Here is a 17,413-nt window from a genome sequence, read left to right as displayed (position 1 = left end):
GAAGCTTTATATAACATGGAAACTGATCTTGATGGATTAAAGGGAACGGAATAAAATTTAATAAGGACGAAAGGAGTTACAATAACCTTCAATTTATGACTATTTGTTAGCAACCAGGTACAAATGGCTCTGGGGGAAAAAAAGGGCTTAAAACCATTTTCACACTTAACATCTGTTGCAGTGTCCCTGTAGTCACAATTTGGGTGCTTTCAGACTGGCAGGTATTTATGATAGTTGTATTACTTGGAAGAGCTTACATCCTACAATGATACCTTTGAAACCAACAAACACCTGTCTGTTCTTGGGAAGGACTCAATAGGTGGATCAAAAGGCCAAATTCACTCTCAACATCCGGCTGAGTGTGAGATGGACTATAACAATTCACATGTAACAGTCACAGAGTGGGAAGGGATCGTGGAGGTCATCTAGTCCAACCCCCTGCTCATGCTTGAGACCTATACTAGGGTTTCGAACTGCCGACCTTTCTGATCGACAAGCTCAGTGTCTTAGCCACTGAGCCACCTAGCCAGGCTAGCCAGCAGCATCAAATTCTGCTAATTATGTTTTTAATTTAATTTTAATCATTAGATCAGTGGCTCTCCATGTGTAGGTTGTGAAGTCAAATAATTAAGCATTTTAACATGTCTCATTTTTAATGCACATAGACATTAAAAAGTGCCCTATGACAGATTTTCACACTTACGACCATTGCAGCATCCCCACGATTATATGATCAACATTCAGTCGCTTGGCAATTGGCTCATATCTGTGACGGTTGCAGGGTCCCCTGGTCGTGTGATGAACCTTTGTGACCTTCTGACAAGCAGAGTCAACGGGGAAGTCAGATTCTCACTTAGCAGCTGTGTCACTAACTTAACAACGGAAGTGATTCACTTAACAACTGTGACATGAAAGATGGTGATGTAGCGTCACCCCTGAAGGGGTCGCAGGGGACCAGGTCCCCCTTTCCCTCTTACAATCCATCATGTGGCTGCCCATCCACTTGGGTCCCCCCACTTGCCCGGCTCAGCTGGACTCTGCTATCTTGTCCTCCCAGCTGGACCCTTGTGCTGTCTCCTCAGCAGGCGGATCACACGGTTGGGTGGTGGTCAGAAGTCTGGTTGGTCCTTCTTCCTCTCTCCTTCCTGCTGCTTGCTAACCTCTCCTGCCGCTGCCTCTGCTCCTTCCTTGATTCTCTCCATCTTTCTCCTCCCTCCTCCTTTCTGTCTTTCCTCACACAGTTCTCCCTACCTTTCCCAACCCTCCTTTCTCCCCCTTTTCCCAATCTATCCTCATGCATTGCTTCCTCCCTCATTCTATGGGGTGGAGGCCAGATGAGCCAGGAGGCCCCACTTCCCTTCTGTGCTCCCTCTTATTTATGTATGTATGTATGTATGTATGTATGTATATATGTATGTATGTATGTGTTCGATTTATATGCCGCCCTTCTCTGGAGACTCAGGGCAGCTTACAATGCGTTAAGCAATAGCCTTCATACTTTTTGTATATACCTGCTTAGTAGGGCTTTCGGCCCCCCTAAGCGGTGTTCTTTTTTATACAAAGTCAGTTTATTGCCCCCACAATTCGGGTCCTCATTTTACCTACCTCGGAAGGATGGAAGGCTGAGTCAACCTTGAGCCTGGTGAGATTTGAACTCGCAGTAATTGCAGGCAGCTGGCAGCTAAGTGCTACTTAACAGCACTTTAGTCCACTGGGTCACCAAGGCTCCTTGTAGTACTGTATTACTCAATGTATTACTTAATAAATTTATTGGCATAAAATTGCAAAAAAGGGAACTACAATCCATGAGACACCTACTGTATCAAATTACAATCGGTCTTATAATCAGTAATCCGATTGTTGTAGATAACCTACGCAAGTATAAAAAGATTGATAGGTTTAGTTGTAAAGTATCTTTAATACTGATACACCTGAACACATGTTGCTAACACTGATAAAGTTCCTAGCACACCTCTTTTTTTTTTATCCAGACAAATAAAAATGATGATCAGGTTATTCCTTTATAATGACTGATTGACTGACCAGGGTGGCATAGAACAATAAAGGAAGCTGAAGTAGCAAAAAGCTAAGGAATCTCTGCTTTAAAGGCTTTCGGAGATCCCTGCTTGGTAAATAGGGATTTTTCCAAATTTTTGTCTATGGTTATCCCTTCTTTTAGGGGAGTGTCACGCAGGCGCCTTTGAACAAACAGAAACAGGGCAGAAGGGTCTCTCTAACCAAGGAAGCGTCTGAGAATGTATGGATCAAAGATGCTGTCCTGGCATCAAAAAAGCTCACTTGTCCCCCTTTGCAGTTGAGAGAGATGCGGATCCTCGTGGGCTCCTCAGTCAGGATCAGGTCAGAGCGTTTTGATGGAGACATGGCCTCGTATTTCCCTAGGCATTTCCAAAACACCCAGTGCCTGGTCTGCTCATCAACATTTGTTACGTTCAGTGGCTTGCTGGCAACCCCTACAGCCCATCCTTCTCTATCTCCAACAATAACTTCCCAGAAATGTCTCCCTGTTGAGAACTTCTGACAGCCAAGGACACAAGGATAATGTCCAAATCACCTGCGCCTACATATTGCTATAGCTATCTTACATCCTGGGACAGAAGAATCCTGTAAAAATCTCAAGGTGTCTGAGACAAGATATTTTTCTTTAACTTGCTTAAATCCTTTAACACTCTTTAGATCCTGGGAGACATCAAGGAGGCCAGGATGGGCTGTGTCTGGATCCAGAGTTACATCTGCTGTAAGGGGGAAAGGAAGGGAGGGAGGAGAAGAACAAGAATTTCAGCTGCAGGCCTGGTTTGTGTCTTCACCCCCAAGAGTTTAACCCTCTTGTGTGAATGGAGTTCAGCTTCCAAACACCCCCTCCAGGACTGGAAGACTCATTGTTTTTTTAAACAACACCTAAGCCATTGTCTTGTCAAGAGTCCTCCAACTTTGGCCACTGTAAGACTTGTAGACTTCAACTCCCAGAATTCCCCTGATGGGGCTGCTGGTGTCCAGGTCTCTCTGCTCCCTTTTCTCCAAGCACTCAGGATCTCTCACTGTCTTTGTCCCATCCTCTGTTAACTGCCGCCCTGTTCAGGTCTTCTCGTTCCATTCACTTAGGTTGCCTTTGCCATCTTCCAGTCCATCTGCCTCCCCTTCAATGGCCACTAAGCTGCACACCTTCAGGATACCTGTATTGCTTTTGGCTCCTCCACTCAGCTCTTCATCTCTTGGCTCCACTGGTCAATTCCCCTAGTCTCTAGTCTCCCATGTGGCCAACACTCGGCTAATTGCCCCCCAGTTCCCCCATGCTGGCTGGAGAATTCTGGGAACTGAAGTCCACAAGTCTTACAGTGGCCAAGGATGAAGATTTCTGGCCAAGTCCTTCAAACCCTTCATAGTGCTCCACCTCTTCTAGCCTCCCTGCACAATTTTCTTTAGCTTCCATGTTGTAGGTGAGAATAATGGGATTCAAAGAGAAAAGTGGTTGGCTTTGCCTTTAGTGAGTTGCTGGGAGGGCCAAGGTTGAACAGGGACTCTACCTGGAGCATTAATCCAGATTACGCAGAGCAAGAGGCTCTCACCAATTTATAGTCAGGCAGTAAAATCAACAGAATGTTATTAGCTTGGTAGGAATTCAATGATCCTTTCACTCCCAGGTCATATTTTCCCATTTATCCAAATATTTCATTCTACACCAAGATTGACTTCAGTTTTCCAGATTATGTAGAGAATGGAGCAGAGTGGAGCAGAATAGGAAAGGAGGAGTAGAACAGAACAGAACAAAAGCTTTATTTGGCCAAGTGTGATCAGACACACAAGGAATTTGTCTCTGCTGCATTAGCTCCTATTTTACATATAAATGGCAAGTAATAGTTCATAAATCATTAAAGTTTACTGGATCATCATAGTTTTATATAGTATCTAATCCTACATTTTTCTTTTTTGTTAATCCTTTATGTTTCTCTTAAAGTTACTGGCATCAGAGCTTAAAATAGCAAGGAAATCCAATTCCTATAACTGATATTTACCTTCCTGTAGTTGAAGTCCACTTTCCAGAGTATCTGGGGAAGAAAAGGGAGGAATTCAGCATCTCATCCCTGGAATTGGAGCAACAGAAGGGCCTCCCTCAGATTCCCTGGTTTGCTTTCCTTGGCCTCAGATCAGGAAATAAGGAATAGGGAAAGCTACAAGCCAGAATGTCATTGGTGGCTATATATATTCCATCAGGTATAAATATATTCTACTATATATGCACCTCAGTGGTGCAGCGGACTAAAGTGCTATTAAGTGCTAGCACTTAGCTGCCAGCTGTCTGCAATTAGTCCAAGTTCGAATCTCACCAGGCTCAAGGTTGACTCAGCCTTCCATCCTTTCGAGGTAGGTAAATTGAGGACCCGGATTGTGGGGGCAATAAGCCAACTTTGTATAGAACAACACCGCTTTGGGGGGGGGGGCGAAAGCCCTAATAAGCAGGTATATTCAAAAAAGTATGCAGGCTATTGCTATAATGCATTGTAAGCCGCCCTGAGTCTACGGAGAAGGGCGGCATATAAATTGGACTAATAAATAATAAAAATAAATAAATAAATTCCATATACAGGTAGTCCTCAATTTACAACTATTTCTTTAGTGACGTTATAGCAGCACTGACAAAAGAGCTTTATGACCGGTTCTCACACTTAGGACTGTTGCAGCCTCCCCAGTCCCGTGATCAAAATTCGGACACTTGGGGACCAGCTTGTATTTACGATGGTTGCAGCATCCCATGATTCTGGGATTGTCCTCTTCAACCTTCCTGGGGAGCTTCTGACATTCAAAGTCAATGCATGAATCCAGATTCATTTATCAACCACGATTCACTTAACTGCCATCATTTTCTGAATAACTGGCAAAAAAGTTCATAAAATGGGGCACAGATCACTTAACAACTGCCTTGCTTAGCAACAGAAATTTTCAGCTCAACTGAGATCGTAAGTCAAGAACTACCTGCATATATTCCATTATACTTAGTGGAAACTTATTCTGCGTCCCCAGTGATCAGGGCATATGGATTTGGGCTACGAAGAATACAGGTAGTTTCAATTTACCAACCTAACTGAGACACTGATCCTGAAATTGATCCCTCTTTGATCCATGTGACATTGACCCAGAATCTCTCTTGGATGCTCAAAATGTCATCCAGTGTAAAACTCCAGCGGCTGTTTTTTACCTCTCAGTTTTTTCATAGTGCTTTTCAGAAGCCCAGGAATATCGCTGTAATCCCGAATTGTCCACTTTGGCTCTAGAAGTAAATCCACCGGATTCTCAGATGTTTCCTTAGACTGGTACCTGGCAAGACAAAATAGCAGAATAACAGAGTTGGAAGGAACCTTGTAGGTCATCTAGTCCAGCACACACACCCCATCGGCCCAAGGAGGAGACCCCACACTGTTTCTGACAGATGGCACTCTAGTCCCTTCTTGAAAACTTCCACTGATGAAGATCCTACAACGTGTGAAGGCAAAGCTCTTCCAGTGGTTCATTCTCCTCAGTCAGAATTTTTCTCTTATTTCCAGGTTGAATCTCTCCTTGATCAGTTTCCATCCATTATTCCTTTTCTGGCCTTCAGGTGCTTTGGAAAACAGATTGACCCCCTTCTCTCTGTGACAGACCCTCAAATATTGGAACACTGTTGCTATCATGTCTCCCCTGGTCCTTCTCTTCACTAGACTAGCCATGCCCAGTTCCTGCAACCGTTATCAACCTGCCAATAGAAGAAGCTTTCTAAACCATCAGATGGTGCTTGAGGATTGGCTAGCTACACGATCCAGTCTGGGTTGGTCACCAGAGGTTTTGTCTTCTGAGATTTCGGATTCATGCTGGAGCCCATCCTCAGGGAACTTCTCTCTCTCTCTCTCTCTCCAGAATGTCTGCACTGGGCTGTTCTACACATGGTATTTATGTGGGGCCTGGTTGTATGTGGCTTTTAGTTGTTAAGTGGGGTGTTGATGGACAGCTATTAACTCATTGATTGTCATTTTCTTGTGTTGCCCCATCCTCGGATCCTAAGTACCGTAAGCTGGTGGGAAATAAGCAGTCCTGTTGACTGACAAGGCCCCTGTTTCCATGGCTTCAGTCAATTCTCTGGCTAGCTATTCAAATATAGGCACCATGTGCGACTCAGTGGATCCTGACCCAGAACTGCACTCATCCACCTTCATCAACTTAAACAAGAGATCTAGTAGAGGCAACTAAGTTCCAGTTTGGGGCTCCCTAATCTTCAAAATTCTTGTGAATCTCTTGGCGAAAACAATGGATTTGTCAGAGTTTGCAGCAATCCAACCAGCACCCAAGTAAATAATTCAGCAGGATTCATTTATAGAAGAAACTTCTTTATATACAATAATATAGAGCATGATGCATGTATACAATACCCATGCAGTAGAAGCCAGGACCAGAATAACCAGAACTCAGAAACACAGAAGCTATATTGCAAGGACAAAGTAACTCTTTTATATATATACAGATCAGTCAAGCTAAGCCCCGCCCAGGCTCCGAGCCATCTCCCATGGCTCACAATAGATCCTGTTTGTTAGTCACCAAACAGTTCCCATTGGCTGACTTGTTGTTATGGCTATTCCAGCTCATAATTTCTTATACACTGACAGGATTGTGTCTTACCAAATGACTGATGACTAATATGGGTGAGATACGTAATCAAAAAGAAGATGGATGTCACATTCAAATTGATCTTGATGGATTAAAGGTAATGCAATGAAATTTAATAGAGATGGATGCAGTTACAAGTAACCTTCAATTTATGACTATTTGTTAGCAACCAGTTATAACGGCTCTCAAAAAACTGACTTACAACCATTTTTCCACTTAACATTTGTCACAGTGTCCCTGTAATCACAGTTCAGGTGCTTGGCATGTATTTATGATAGTTGCATTACTTGGAACAGCCCACATCCCACAATGATATTTTTAAAACCATCAAACATCTGTCTCTTCTTGGGAAGGACTCAATAGGTGGATAAAAAGGCAAATTCATTCTAAACATCTGACTGACTATGCAACCAACTATAAAAATTGATCATATCAAAAATTGAAATTATATTGTGTTCCTCAGTTATCTGAGGAAATGTCTAAAAAGCTGTGAAATACAGTACGTTATCCTTACATTAAAATACTGTGAAATAAAGAAAGACCTTTCCAAAATAGGAAAACTGCTGGCGGAGCTGCTGATCTCTGAGACTGTAAAGAAAAGGGTGGATTTACTTACTTCTTCAAGATGCTTCCGATGTCCTGAAAAATAAAGAGACAAAGCACTGAAAGGAACCATTTCCTAATATCCTAATATTATATTCCTTATATTCACAAAATAAATGAGTGAAACGTCTGGACAACCAGACACTAACATACATATAAAGTACTTCTATTATTTTTTTTTTAAATCCCATTGCTCTTTTTTCCCCAGCTGTTTATCTCTTTAGGATGTGTTCTTGTTATATGTTATATATATCAGTGAAATCACAATCCAGTAGTTTCTAGGCTTTTTTTTTAATCTTTTTCTTAGACTAAGGAGACTAAGATAGATCTATTTCAGGCTTATAAACCCTCATCAGTTAGCCACACCCTCATCCCATGTATCCTCCCTGTAAAGTGGATTGTGATTTCAATGAACTAGGGCTGCATAAAAATCTTGGTTTACGTAGGAAGAACGAGAAATACATAAACATACATACATACATACATACATACATACATACATACATACACACACACACACACACACACACAAACATACATAATAGCAAAAAGAAAAGACCATTTGAAAGACAAAATAGTGCGTCAATAGGATTAAAAAATCCCCTGCATTTATGCTTCCAGAATCAAGGCACTTTGGAAAATCCAAGTGGTGATAATACTTTGGAGAAGGTGATCAGTGTTGGGTTTCTCCTTGGCCTGGAGATTTAAGAGGAGGGGGAGACCCTACAAAGAACACCCACCACCACATCCTCTAATAGGGCATAGGAACCTCAAATGGTGAGGAATATAGAGACAGTGCCTAGAATTTAGAATCCTTGCTTTTTGCATGGCCTGCTGTTTCTGTATTACACTATGTATCCCTAATATTGGCCATTACAGGTAGTCCTTAGTGAGCATTCGAAGTTACCCCAGCACCGAAAAAAACTGAATTATGACCATTTTTCACACTTAAGAAAGTTGCAGCATCCTCATAGTCACATGATCAAATTCATGGCAACTGGTTCATATTTATGAACTGACTATTATTTAGTCATATTTAGGCTGACTCTGATTCTGGGTTTTATAATTTATAATTAATTAGTTATTTGGTTTAAAATGGGATTTTATTGTACATGTTTCTTAACTTGTGTTCGCCGCCTTGAGTCCTTCGGGAGAAGGGCGGCATATAAATACATGTAATAAATAAATAAATAAATAAATATTTATGACGGTTCAAGTGTCCTGGGGGTCATGGGATCACCATTAGTGACCTTCTGACAAGCAAAGTCAATAGGGAAGCCGGATTCATTTAACAACAGTGTTACTAATTTTACCACTGCAGCGATTCACTTAAGAAGTGGCATGAAAGGTTGTAAAATGGGGCAAAATTCACTTAACAAGTTTTACTTAGCCACAGAAATTTCGGGCCCAAGGGGAGGACTACCGATAGCCTTCATACCTTCCAGTTTCCTTTCCATAGAGATAGAAAAAGTAAAAAAAGATTAATAAATAAGGAGTTGAAAAAAAGATTTTGAACTTTGTCGAGTACAGCCAGAATCTTACATGCAGACATGAAAAGATATATCTCTCCAAAGCGCTGAGAAAGCAGCAAATTAACAGATGGAGATAGATTACAGACCCAAAAGAGAAATGAAATTTTAATGGAAGACTATGAAGTTTTAAAATATAGAAAGACCGGACTGGAACTTACAGTACTGTGAAAAATGATTTTAATTTGCTGATAATATTGTCTGACTATTAGAAGAAAGTATATAAAGAAAAATGGATGTTTTGATCATTTGACAAATCAGCTGTTATATCTTCTGCTTCCTTTTAATGCTGGAACCTAGAGCTGGGATACCACCTATGTGTGAAAAAAGATACTATACTACTACATCAGGGATGTCAAACTCAATTTCACTGAGGGCCACATCAGGGCTGTGGTTGATGGGGGGGAAAACTGGGTGGGTGTGGCCAACTGGGTGGGTGTGGCTTACTTGATGCCACCCTCTAAACTGCTGGCATGTTTCCTCTTCATACTGGGTAGAGATTGGGCCGAAGTTACACTGGCCTGATCTTTTCTCTTCACACTGGGTAGACCAGGACGGCCCCACGGGCCGGATCCGACCACATCACAGGCTGCATCTGAGCCTTGAGTTTGACACCCCTGTACTACATGGTTGGAAAAAACTTTGACAGGAAGCCAGAATTGATAAAAAGAAGGGAAACAAAGTGAAAGGTAAACAACACCTGGAAGCCGTCTATTTGTTTTGTGTTCTACTTCTATTTGCTTTCTGGCTGTTTGGGAGTAACTGGTGAGCCTTTTGAAGATCTTCAAAGGAGTGTGGATTATAAACAATAGGAATTGCCCTCGAAACTGAACATTTGACTCTGTGGATTAATGAGACATGAGGAAATTTGGTGGGCTAATCTGGATTATAAATACTGTTTGATAGATCATCTTACGAGGTGAAAGAAGAAAAGTTCTTTACAAATTTGGATAACTCAGAGGGAGTAAATTGTCAGATTTTGGGGACTATAAAAATTGTGGATTCTTAGGAACAATACCGGGACTGGGAAATTCTTTTAATATCGGCTTTTTGGTGTTCTGGACCATTGGGACATTGGGATTTTGGTGGACCATTGAGTGACTTTTAGCCCATTAAATTAAAGCAAAATGTTACAACACAGAAAAATAAATACACTTCAAAAAGAAATACTATTGAAGCTTCAATGTACTCAGGAAGCTATGACAAGGAATGATAGGGAGATGAAGACACTGATGCATGATACAGATGTGAGACTAGGAAATCCTCAGCAAAAAGACAATGAAAAATGAACAACAAATTCAGAAAACAGAGGACAAACTAGAAGAAGAGGAAAGAATAGAGGAGATAAATCAACAAATGACACAAACAGATAAAGATACGGAAGAGATAGTAAATTATTTTTTGAAATGGAACAAGTAGATTACTCTTTAAGAGGTCAAAACATAGAAGAGGACAAAGAGAATGATCTCCCAGAAGTAATGAAAGAGTTATTGATGGGTGCTCTAGAGATTGAACAGCGAGAGGTAGATGCAGAGGCAGATGAAATATTTAGACTAAATATGAGTGATGTAAGGGGATACAAGATCCCAAGGGAAGAGTATGGAGAAAAAGTCAAAAAGCCAGTAAGAGTTGAAATACTAAAAAGGGCAAGAGATAATGGATACATACAGTATACTTCTTAATATGGGATAACTTTAATAAGGGTTAGAAAATAGAGGTAGAAATTAGAAATTGAGAAAATATGTATACTGCTACATAATATATTACAAATACTATCAGTAGGTATACGTAAATGTTAGAAATTGAAAAATTATTACCATGTATACATAAACAGCATTATTATTATTAGTATTGTGTATAAAGTAAATTGACCCAGACAATACCATTGTTTCTACTTGGAAGCTGCTTTTGAACTTTGTGCTCAAGATAGAAAAAAATGAATTTTTGATGTTTGATTTTGCTTATTAGATTAATCTGTTTTTATAGACATGGCTAATAATGACTAAATATGCAAAAATAAAATGACCTCCAAGGTCCCTTCCAGCCCTAGGATTCTATGATCTCAACTTCCTGCCTGACCTGTAAGAGTTTGCTGGCTGGCTGCTGAAGCTTCTCTTCTATCTCCTGGATGAGATGGTCAAGAGAGCCCAGTTCCTCCATGTGCTTGGCCAAACCCTTCTCCATTCTTGCCATAATATCCTCCTCCGTCTCTTCCATTTGAGTCAATAGAAGCTTCTCCTGTCCTTCTAACCAGAGTTGTAGCTCTCTGAATTCAGCCACTACATTTTTTTTCTCTTTTTCAATGAGGTCCTAAAACAAGAAAGAGAAAAAGCAAAAGGCATATTTTTATTTTAATTATTTTACTTAATGATTTTTATTTTAATTGTTATAATAATTAAACAGATTTCTTGAAGAATCCAGAAGTGAGGTGGGGAAAAACCCCTTTTGACATTAAAACATGCAGGGAGGAAAGTAAATGGCTCCAGTTTAAAGGAGCCTGGATAGCTCATCAGACTAATGCATTGTATTTAACTCCAGCTGTCTGCAATTACTATAAATTCGAATCTCACCAGGCTCAAGGTTGACTCAGCCTTCCATCCTTTCTAAGGTAGGTAAATTGAGGACCCAGTTTGTGGGGGCAATAAGCTGACTTTGTGTAAAATATACAAAAGTATGAAGGCTATTGCTTAACGCATTGTAAGCCACCCTGAGTCTCCGGAGAAGGGCGGCATATAAATCAAATTAAAAAAAAAAAAGATCTTTCATTAAAATTTTCTTGGCAATCTGGGATTCCAAAAAAGGAGACAGAAAAATGTTTGAATTCACAATTTTTTCAATAAGATGAAATATGGTTTGCATTCAATTATTAAACAAAACAAACCCATTGTATAAAAGATGGCTCATGGGATAGGGGCACTTAACGCGTGACTCATTCAGCCAATGGTGACATCTCAGTTCCCAGGTTAAGAATAAGTTCTGTGTCCTACACCGTCTTTAGCTTCAATTTCATTTAAGTCAGAACTTGTACTTACAAACAGGCTGCCTATTATTAAAGATGGCGGATGGGGTTCTCCTGATGGATCCTGATAGGTTCCTGATGGAGCTTGGGCCATTCCCTGAGACTCTGGCTCACGACTCGACTGAAGAACTGGTGGCAGCCTGGGAAAGGGCGGCCGCCGGAGCTTTGGACCGAGTCGTGCCTCTGCGGCCTCTGACCTGATGCCGTCTGGCTCCCTGGTTTTCGGAGGAGCTGAGGGAGATAAAGCGCCGGAGAAGATGCCTGGAGAGTGATTGGAGGGCCAGCCGTTCCGAATCCGACCGAACACTGGTGAGGTCTTACATTAAGACCTACCTAGTGGCGATAAAAGCAGCGAAATCTAATTATTTCTCGGCTCTTATTGCGTCTGCAGAGAACCGCCCAGCCTTCCTGTTTAGGGTGACCCACTCCCTCCTCCATATGGGAATGCGGGAAGACCCCTTGCAGGAGAGGGCTGAGGATTTTGTGCAATTCCTGCATGATAAAATCAGATTCGGGAAGGTCTGGACTCCGATTGGATGGCTTCAGGGGGGGTGATGGAGGGGGGCCTTGAGAGTGTTATCTGGGAGGAGTTTGACTCTGTGACTCCCGAGAACGTGGACAGGATTCTGGGGAGGCTGAGCTCTGCCACATGTTTATTGGACCCGTGTCCCTCCTGGTTGGTGCTGGCCTCCCGGGAGGTCACATGAGGCTGGCTCCAGATGATTATTAATGCTTCTTTGAGTGAGGGTTTCCTCCCCCCCCCGCCTTGAAAAAGGCAGTGGTGAGGCCCCTCCTCAAGAAGCTTGCTCTGGACCCGGCTGTATTAGCGAACTATCATACAGTCTCCAACCTCCGCTTTGTGGCGAAGGTTGTTGAGAGTGTGGTGGCACAACAACTTCCTTGGTAGCTGGATGAAACTGTCTATCTGGATCCGTTCCAGTCGGGCTTCAGGCCGGGATACAGCATGGAAACGTCATTGGTCGCTTTGGTTGATGATCTCTGGAGGGCTCGGGACAAGAGGTGCTCCTCTGTCCTAGTCCTATTGGACCTCTCAGCGGCTTTTGATACCATCAACCATGATATCATGCTGCGCCAACTGGAGGGGCTGGGAGTGGGGGGCACCGTGCTGCGGTGGTTCTCCTCCTTCCTCTCCGACCGGACACAATCTGTGTTGGCAGGAGGTCAGAGGTCGACCTCGAGGCGCCTCATGTGCAGGGTGCCACAAGGGTCGGTCCTCTCGCCCCTGTTGTTCAACATTTATGTGAAGCCGCTGGGGGAGATCATCCGTGGTTTTGGGGTGAAGTGTCATATGTACGCTGATGATACCCAGCTGTACATCTCCACCCCAGACCACCCCAATGATGCCCTTGACGTGATGTCCCGATGTCTGGAGGCTGTGCAGATCTGGATGAGGGGAAACAGACTCTGACTCAACCCCTCAAAGACTATGGCTCCCGGCTTCCCGGTATAGCCAGCTGGTACCATTGCTGGCTATTGGGGGTGAAACTCTGGCCCCCTCAGAGAGGGCTCGCAATCTGGGTGTCCTCCTGGATGCACGGCTGTCTTTAGACGACCATATGACAGCTGTGGCCAGGGGGGCTTTTTATCAGATTCGCCTGATCCACCAGTTGCATCCCTTTTTGGACCGGGATGCCCTGCGCACAATCACTCACACCCTCGTCATGTCCCGTCTGGACTACTGCAACACTCTCTACATGGGGCTCCCCTTGAAGGGCACTCGGAGGTTCCAACTGGTCCAGAATGCGGCCGCGCGGGTGATTATGGGTGCGACCCGATGCACCCACATGACACCTCTCCTGTGTGAGCTGCACTGACTCCCGGTGGTCTTCCAGGTGCGGTTCAAGGTGTTAGTGACCATCTTTAAAGCGCTCCATGGCTTAGGACCTGGCTATTTACGGGACAGCCTTCTGCCACCGATAGCCTCCCACCGACCAATACGCTCCCACAGAGAGGGACTCCTCAGGGTGCCGTCAGCTAAACAATGTAGACTGTCGACCCCCAGGGGGAGAGATTTCTCTGTGGGGGCACTCACCCTCTGGAATGAACTGCCCGCCGGGATACGTATGATTCCCGACCTGTGTACCTTTTGCCGTGCCCTTAAGACCCTGCTATTTCAACAGGCTGGACTGGTATAATGAAATTGGAATGGGGTGTTTTAAAATTGAGGGTTTTAATGTAACGGCTGAAATATTTAATCTATTTTTAAATTGTTTTAAATTTTGTATTTTCATATTGTTTTATGATGGCTGTACACCGCCCCGAGTCCTTCGGGTGAAGGGCGGTATAGAAATTTAATAAGTCTAATCTAATTTAATCTAATCTTCCTATTAGCTCAGAAGCTCCTAACCGTTGGATCAATACTTACAAGCCTCTCCTGCAATTTTTGCTCTATATCTCCTTTGTATGTAGCTATTTTTTCTTTCTGCTCCTTCTGAGCCTTCAGGCAATCCTCAACCTTCATCTGAAGAGAAAATACAAAGTTTTAAGTTTTTTTTCGGTAAAGGATTACATCGGAGGGAAGACCTAGTTAGAATATATATTCAATCGTCATAAATACATGACAATTGGAAAATATAGTCATATGACTATATAGAAAATATAGTCATCCCAGAAACATCACTGAGAAATTATAGTTTGGGCTGATCCAGCAGGAGTGATTTTCGGCATCTGGACTCAAGATTTTGGAGGACTCCATGACAATTTTGCTCTAGAGCAAATGCGGAAAGGGAGCTGGCAAAGGGAGCCTATTTCTCCCTACAGGCAATTTCCTTTACTAAGCAAGACAGGGACACTGCAATCGTCATAAATACATGCCGGTTGCCAGGCGTCCCAATTTTGATCAGTGACCACAGGGATGCTACAATGGTCATATGTGTGAAAACAGTCATAAGTCACTTTTTTCGATGGTGTTGTAACTTTGAACAGTTACTAAACAAGTGGTTGTAAATTGAGGACTATGGTAAATCTGTCTTCAAAGAATTGCAACCTCAGAAGATAAAGCAGGAGGTGAAGGTCTCAGGTTGGAATTAGGGAAGATTGTTAAAGGAATGGCTGAGGCAGAAAGTTGCACATGATGTAATAAGACCAGTAATGAATGGTGGGTGGGACACTACTACCTAGCAACAAGAAAATTAAAGAAAGTTAGAAGGACTCCGATTAGAAAAATGTTAGCTGAGGCACATAGACATAAACTTTGGTAACTTCTACTTTATTATAACAATAAAACACAAACTCCTTTTGATAACAAAGATTATTAGCATAAAATATGCAATTTATGAAAGAGGAGGGTAAAGTAGTCCAGGATAAGAGATCAAAAGAAACACCTCTCAAAGAACCAATGAGTGATTCTTAGGGTGTTAACTTCCTTGATCTTCAGTGTATAAAATTTGTATTGGTATATGGTTCGGGGTCTTGGCTCCTTTAACTGGTGAGACCCTTTTGAAGCATTTCAATAAAAGTCCCCTGAACAGGGTCTCCAGTCTGGTTCTGATTGGTATCTGCACCAGGCTAAACCCAGTTTGCTGACAACAGAGGAAACAAGTAAATTGGTCCAAGGATTGCCAGATTGCCACCTGGATGCCCCTCCTCAGCGATTCCTCCTGGCTGACTCCTACCTGGTATTCCTGGAAAGCCTCCTCCGCAGGGATCACCCAGTGGCCCCTGTGCTCTTTGGATCGGTCGCAGACCACGCAGATGAGGGTCTCGTGGTCCTTACAGAAGAGCTTGAGGGGTTCCCAGTGCTTCGGGCAGAGGCTCCCTCCTTCCTCGCCTGGATAGCCGCCGCATTGCCTGGCCACTTCCACCAGCCGCGCCAGCTGCCGGTTGGGGAGGAGGCTGCGGGGCGCGAAGGTCTGTCTGCACTGGGGGCAGGAAGCCTTTGATTTCGACGTCCCCCAACTGCGGATCAGGCAGTCCCGGCAGAAGTTGTGGCCGCACTTGGGGATGAGCACGGGGTCCTGGAAAAAGTCCAGGCAAACGGAGCTTTCCCATCTATCCTCATGCATTGCTTCCCCCCTCATTCTATGGGGTGGAGGCCAGATGAGCCAGGAGGCCCCACTTCCCTTCTCTGCTGCCTCTTCCCATCTCTCTCTCTTGGTCTCCTCCTTCCTGTCAAAACCACCTCCTTTACCTTCCCTTCCCCCTCATGATGCACTTAAAATGGGGCAAAGCTCACTTAATAGCCGTCTCACTTGGCAGCAAAAATTTGGAGCTCAGTTGTGGTTGTAAATCGAGGACTACCTGTATTAGGTAAGTTTGGATAACTCACCTGCACCTTTGCCAACAGCAACTTGTCAAGTCTTCAGTTTAGATGCTTTGAGATGTTCCAGAGAGCTGCTGTTAGCAATCAGTGTCACCATATCAGTGTTAAGTTTCACTCTCCTTATTATTTATTTGTATCTCGCCTTTATTATTTTTATAAATACCTCAAGGTGGCAAACATATGAAACACATCTTCCTCCTCCTATTTTCCCCACAACAAACCTGTGAAGTGGATTGGACTGAGACAGAATGACTGGCTCAAAGTTACCAACTGGCTTTCAGGGCTAAGGCAGGACTTGAACTCACCGTCTTCCTCTTCCTAGCCAGGTGCCTTAACCAGTAGATCAAACTGGATCTGACGCCCATCTCAATATCGAAGCGTTTTGGGCTGATTACTGAATAAATTTATTGGCATAAAATTGCAAAAGAGGGAACTACAATCCATGAGACACCCACTGTATAAAATTACAATCAGTCTTCCAATCAGTAAAAAAATGTTTTTAATAAGTTTCCTATGTTCTTTGTTGTATTATTATTTTTTTGCTGTAAGCTGCCCAGAGTCCCTTGGGGATTGGGCGGCACAGAAATTCAATAAATTAAATTAACTTAAATTAAATCCGATTGTTCTAGATAACCTACGTAAGTATAAAAAGATAGAAAAAGTACTAGGATTTGTAACAACAACAACAACAAAAAACCTGTGAGGCTATAAAGTTTACACTGAGTGTAATATTTGCTAGGGTTTGTTGGATTATGACAATTATGTGTTAAAAGGAAACGGGAGGAAAAAAGGGGGAAGGAAAGAAAAAAAGAAGGGAAAGATTACAGAATATACCGAGTTATGGACACCTAAACAATCATTGATTGCAACTAACATGAAACAAACAAGCATGATCCATAAATGGGATGGAGAGCTGTCACAGACATATAAAATAATGATTGACAGGTTTAGTTGTAAAGTATCTTTAATACTGATACATCTGAACACACAATGCTAACACCGATAAAGCTCCTAGCACACCTCTTTTTTTTTATCCAGACAAATAGAAATGATGATCAGGTTATTCCTTTATAAGGACTGATTGACTGACCAGGGTGGCATAGAACAATAAAGGAAGCTGAAGTAGCAAAAAGCTAAGGAATCTCTGCTTTAAAGGCTTTCAAAGATCCCTGCTTGGTAAATAGGGACTTTTCCAAATTTTTGTCTATGGTTATCTCTTCTTTTAGGGGAGTGTCATGCAGGTGCCCTCATCCAAAGAGAAAAAGGGCAGAAGGGTCTCTCCAACCAAGGAAGCGTCTGAGACTATATGGATCAGAGCTGCTGTGCTGG

General features: G+C 42.8%; 1 pseudogene; it reads right to left on the bottom strand.

The window, feature by feature from the left end:
* Positions 1–2,175: 2,175 nt before the first annotated feature.
* LOC139310081 (E3 ubiquitin-protein ligase TRIM39-like) lies at positions 2,176–15,827 on the bottom strand (annotated as a pseudogene).
* Between the last annotated feature and the right edge of the window lie 1,586 nt (positions 15,828–17,413).

The sequence above is a fragment of the Pituophis catenifer genome, unplaced genomic scaffold (assembly GCF_029215685.1).
Source record: "Pituophis catenifer annectens isolate HBS135680 unplaced genomic scaffold, rPitCat1.0.hap2 SCAF_2, whole genome shotgun sequence".
NCBI classification, from domain to species: domain Eukaryota; kingdom Metazoa; phylum Chordata; class Lepidosauria; order Squamata; family Colubridae; genus Pituophis; species Pituophis catenifer.
This window is presented reverse-complemented; position numbering and strand designations above follow the sequence as displayed.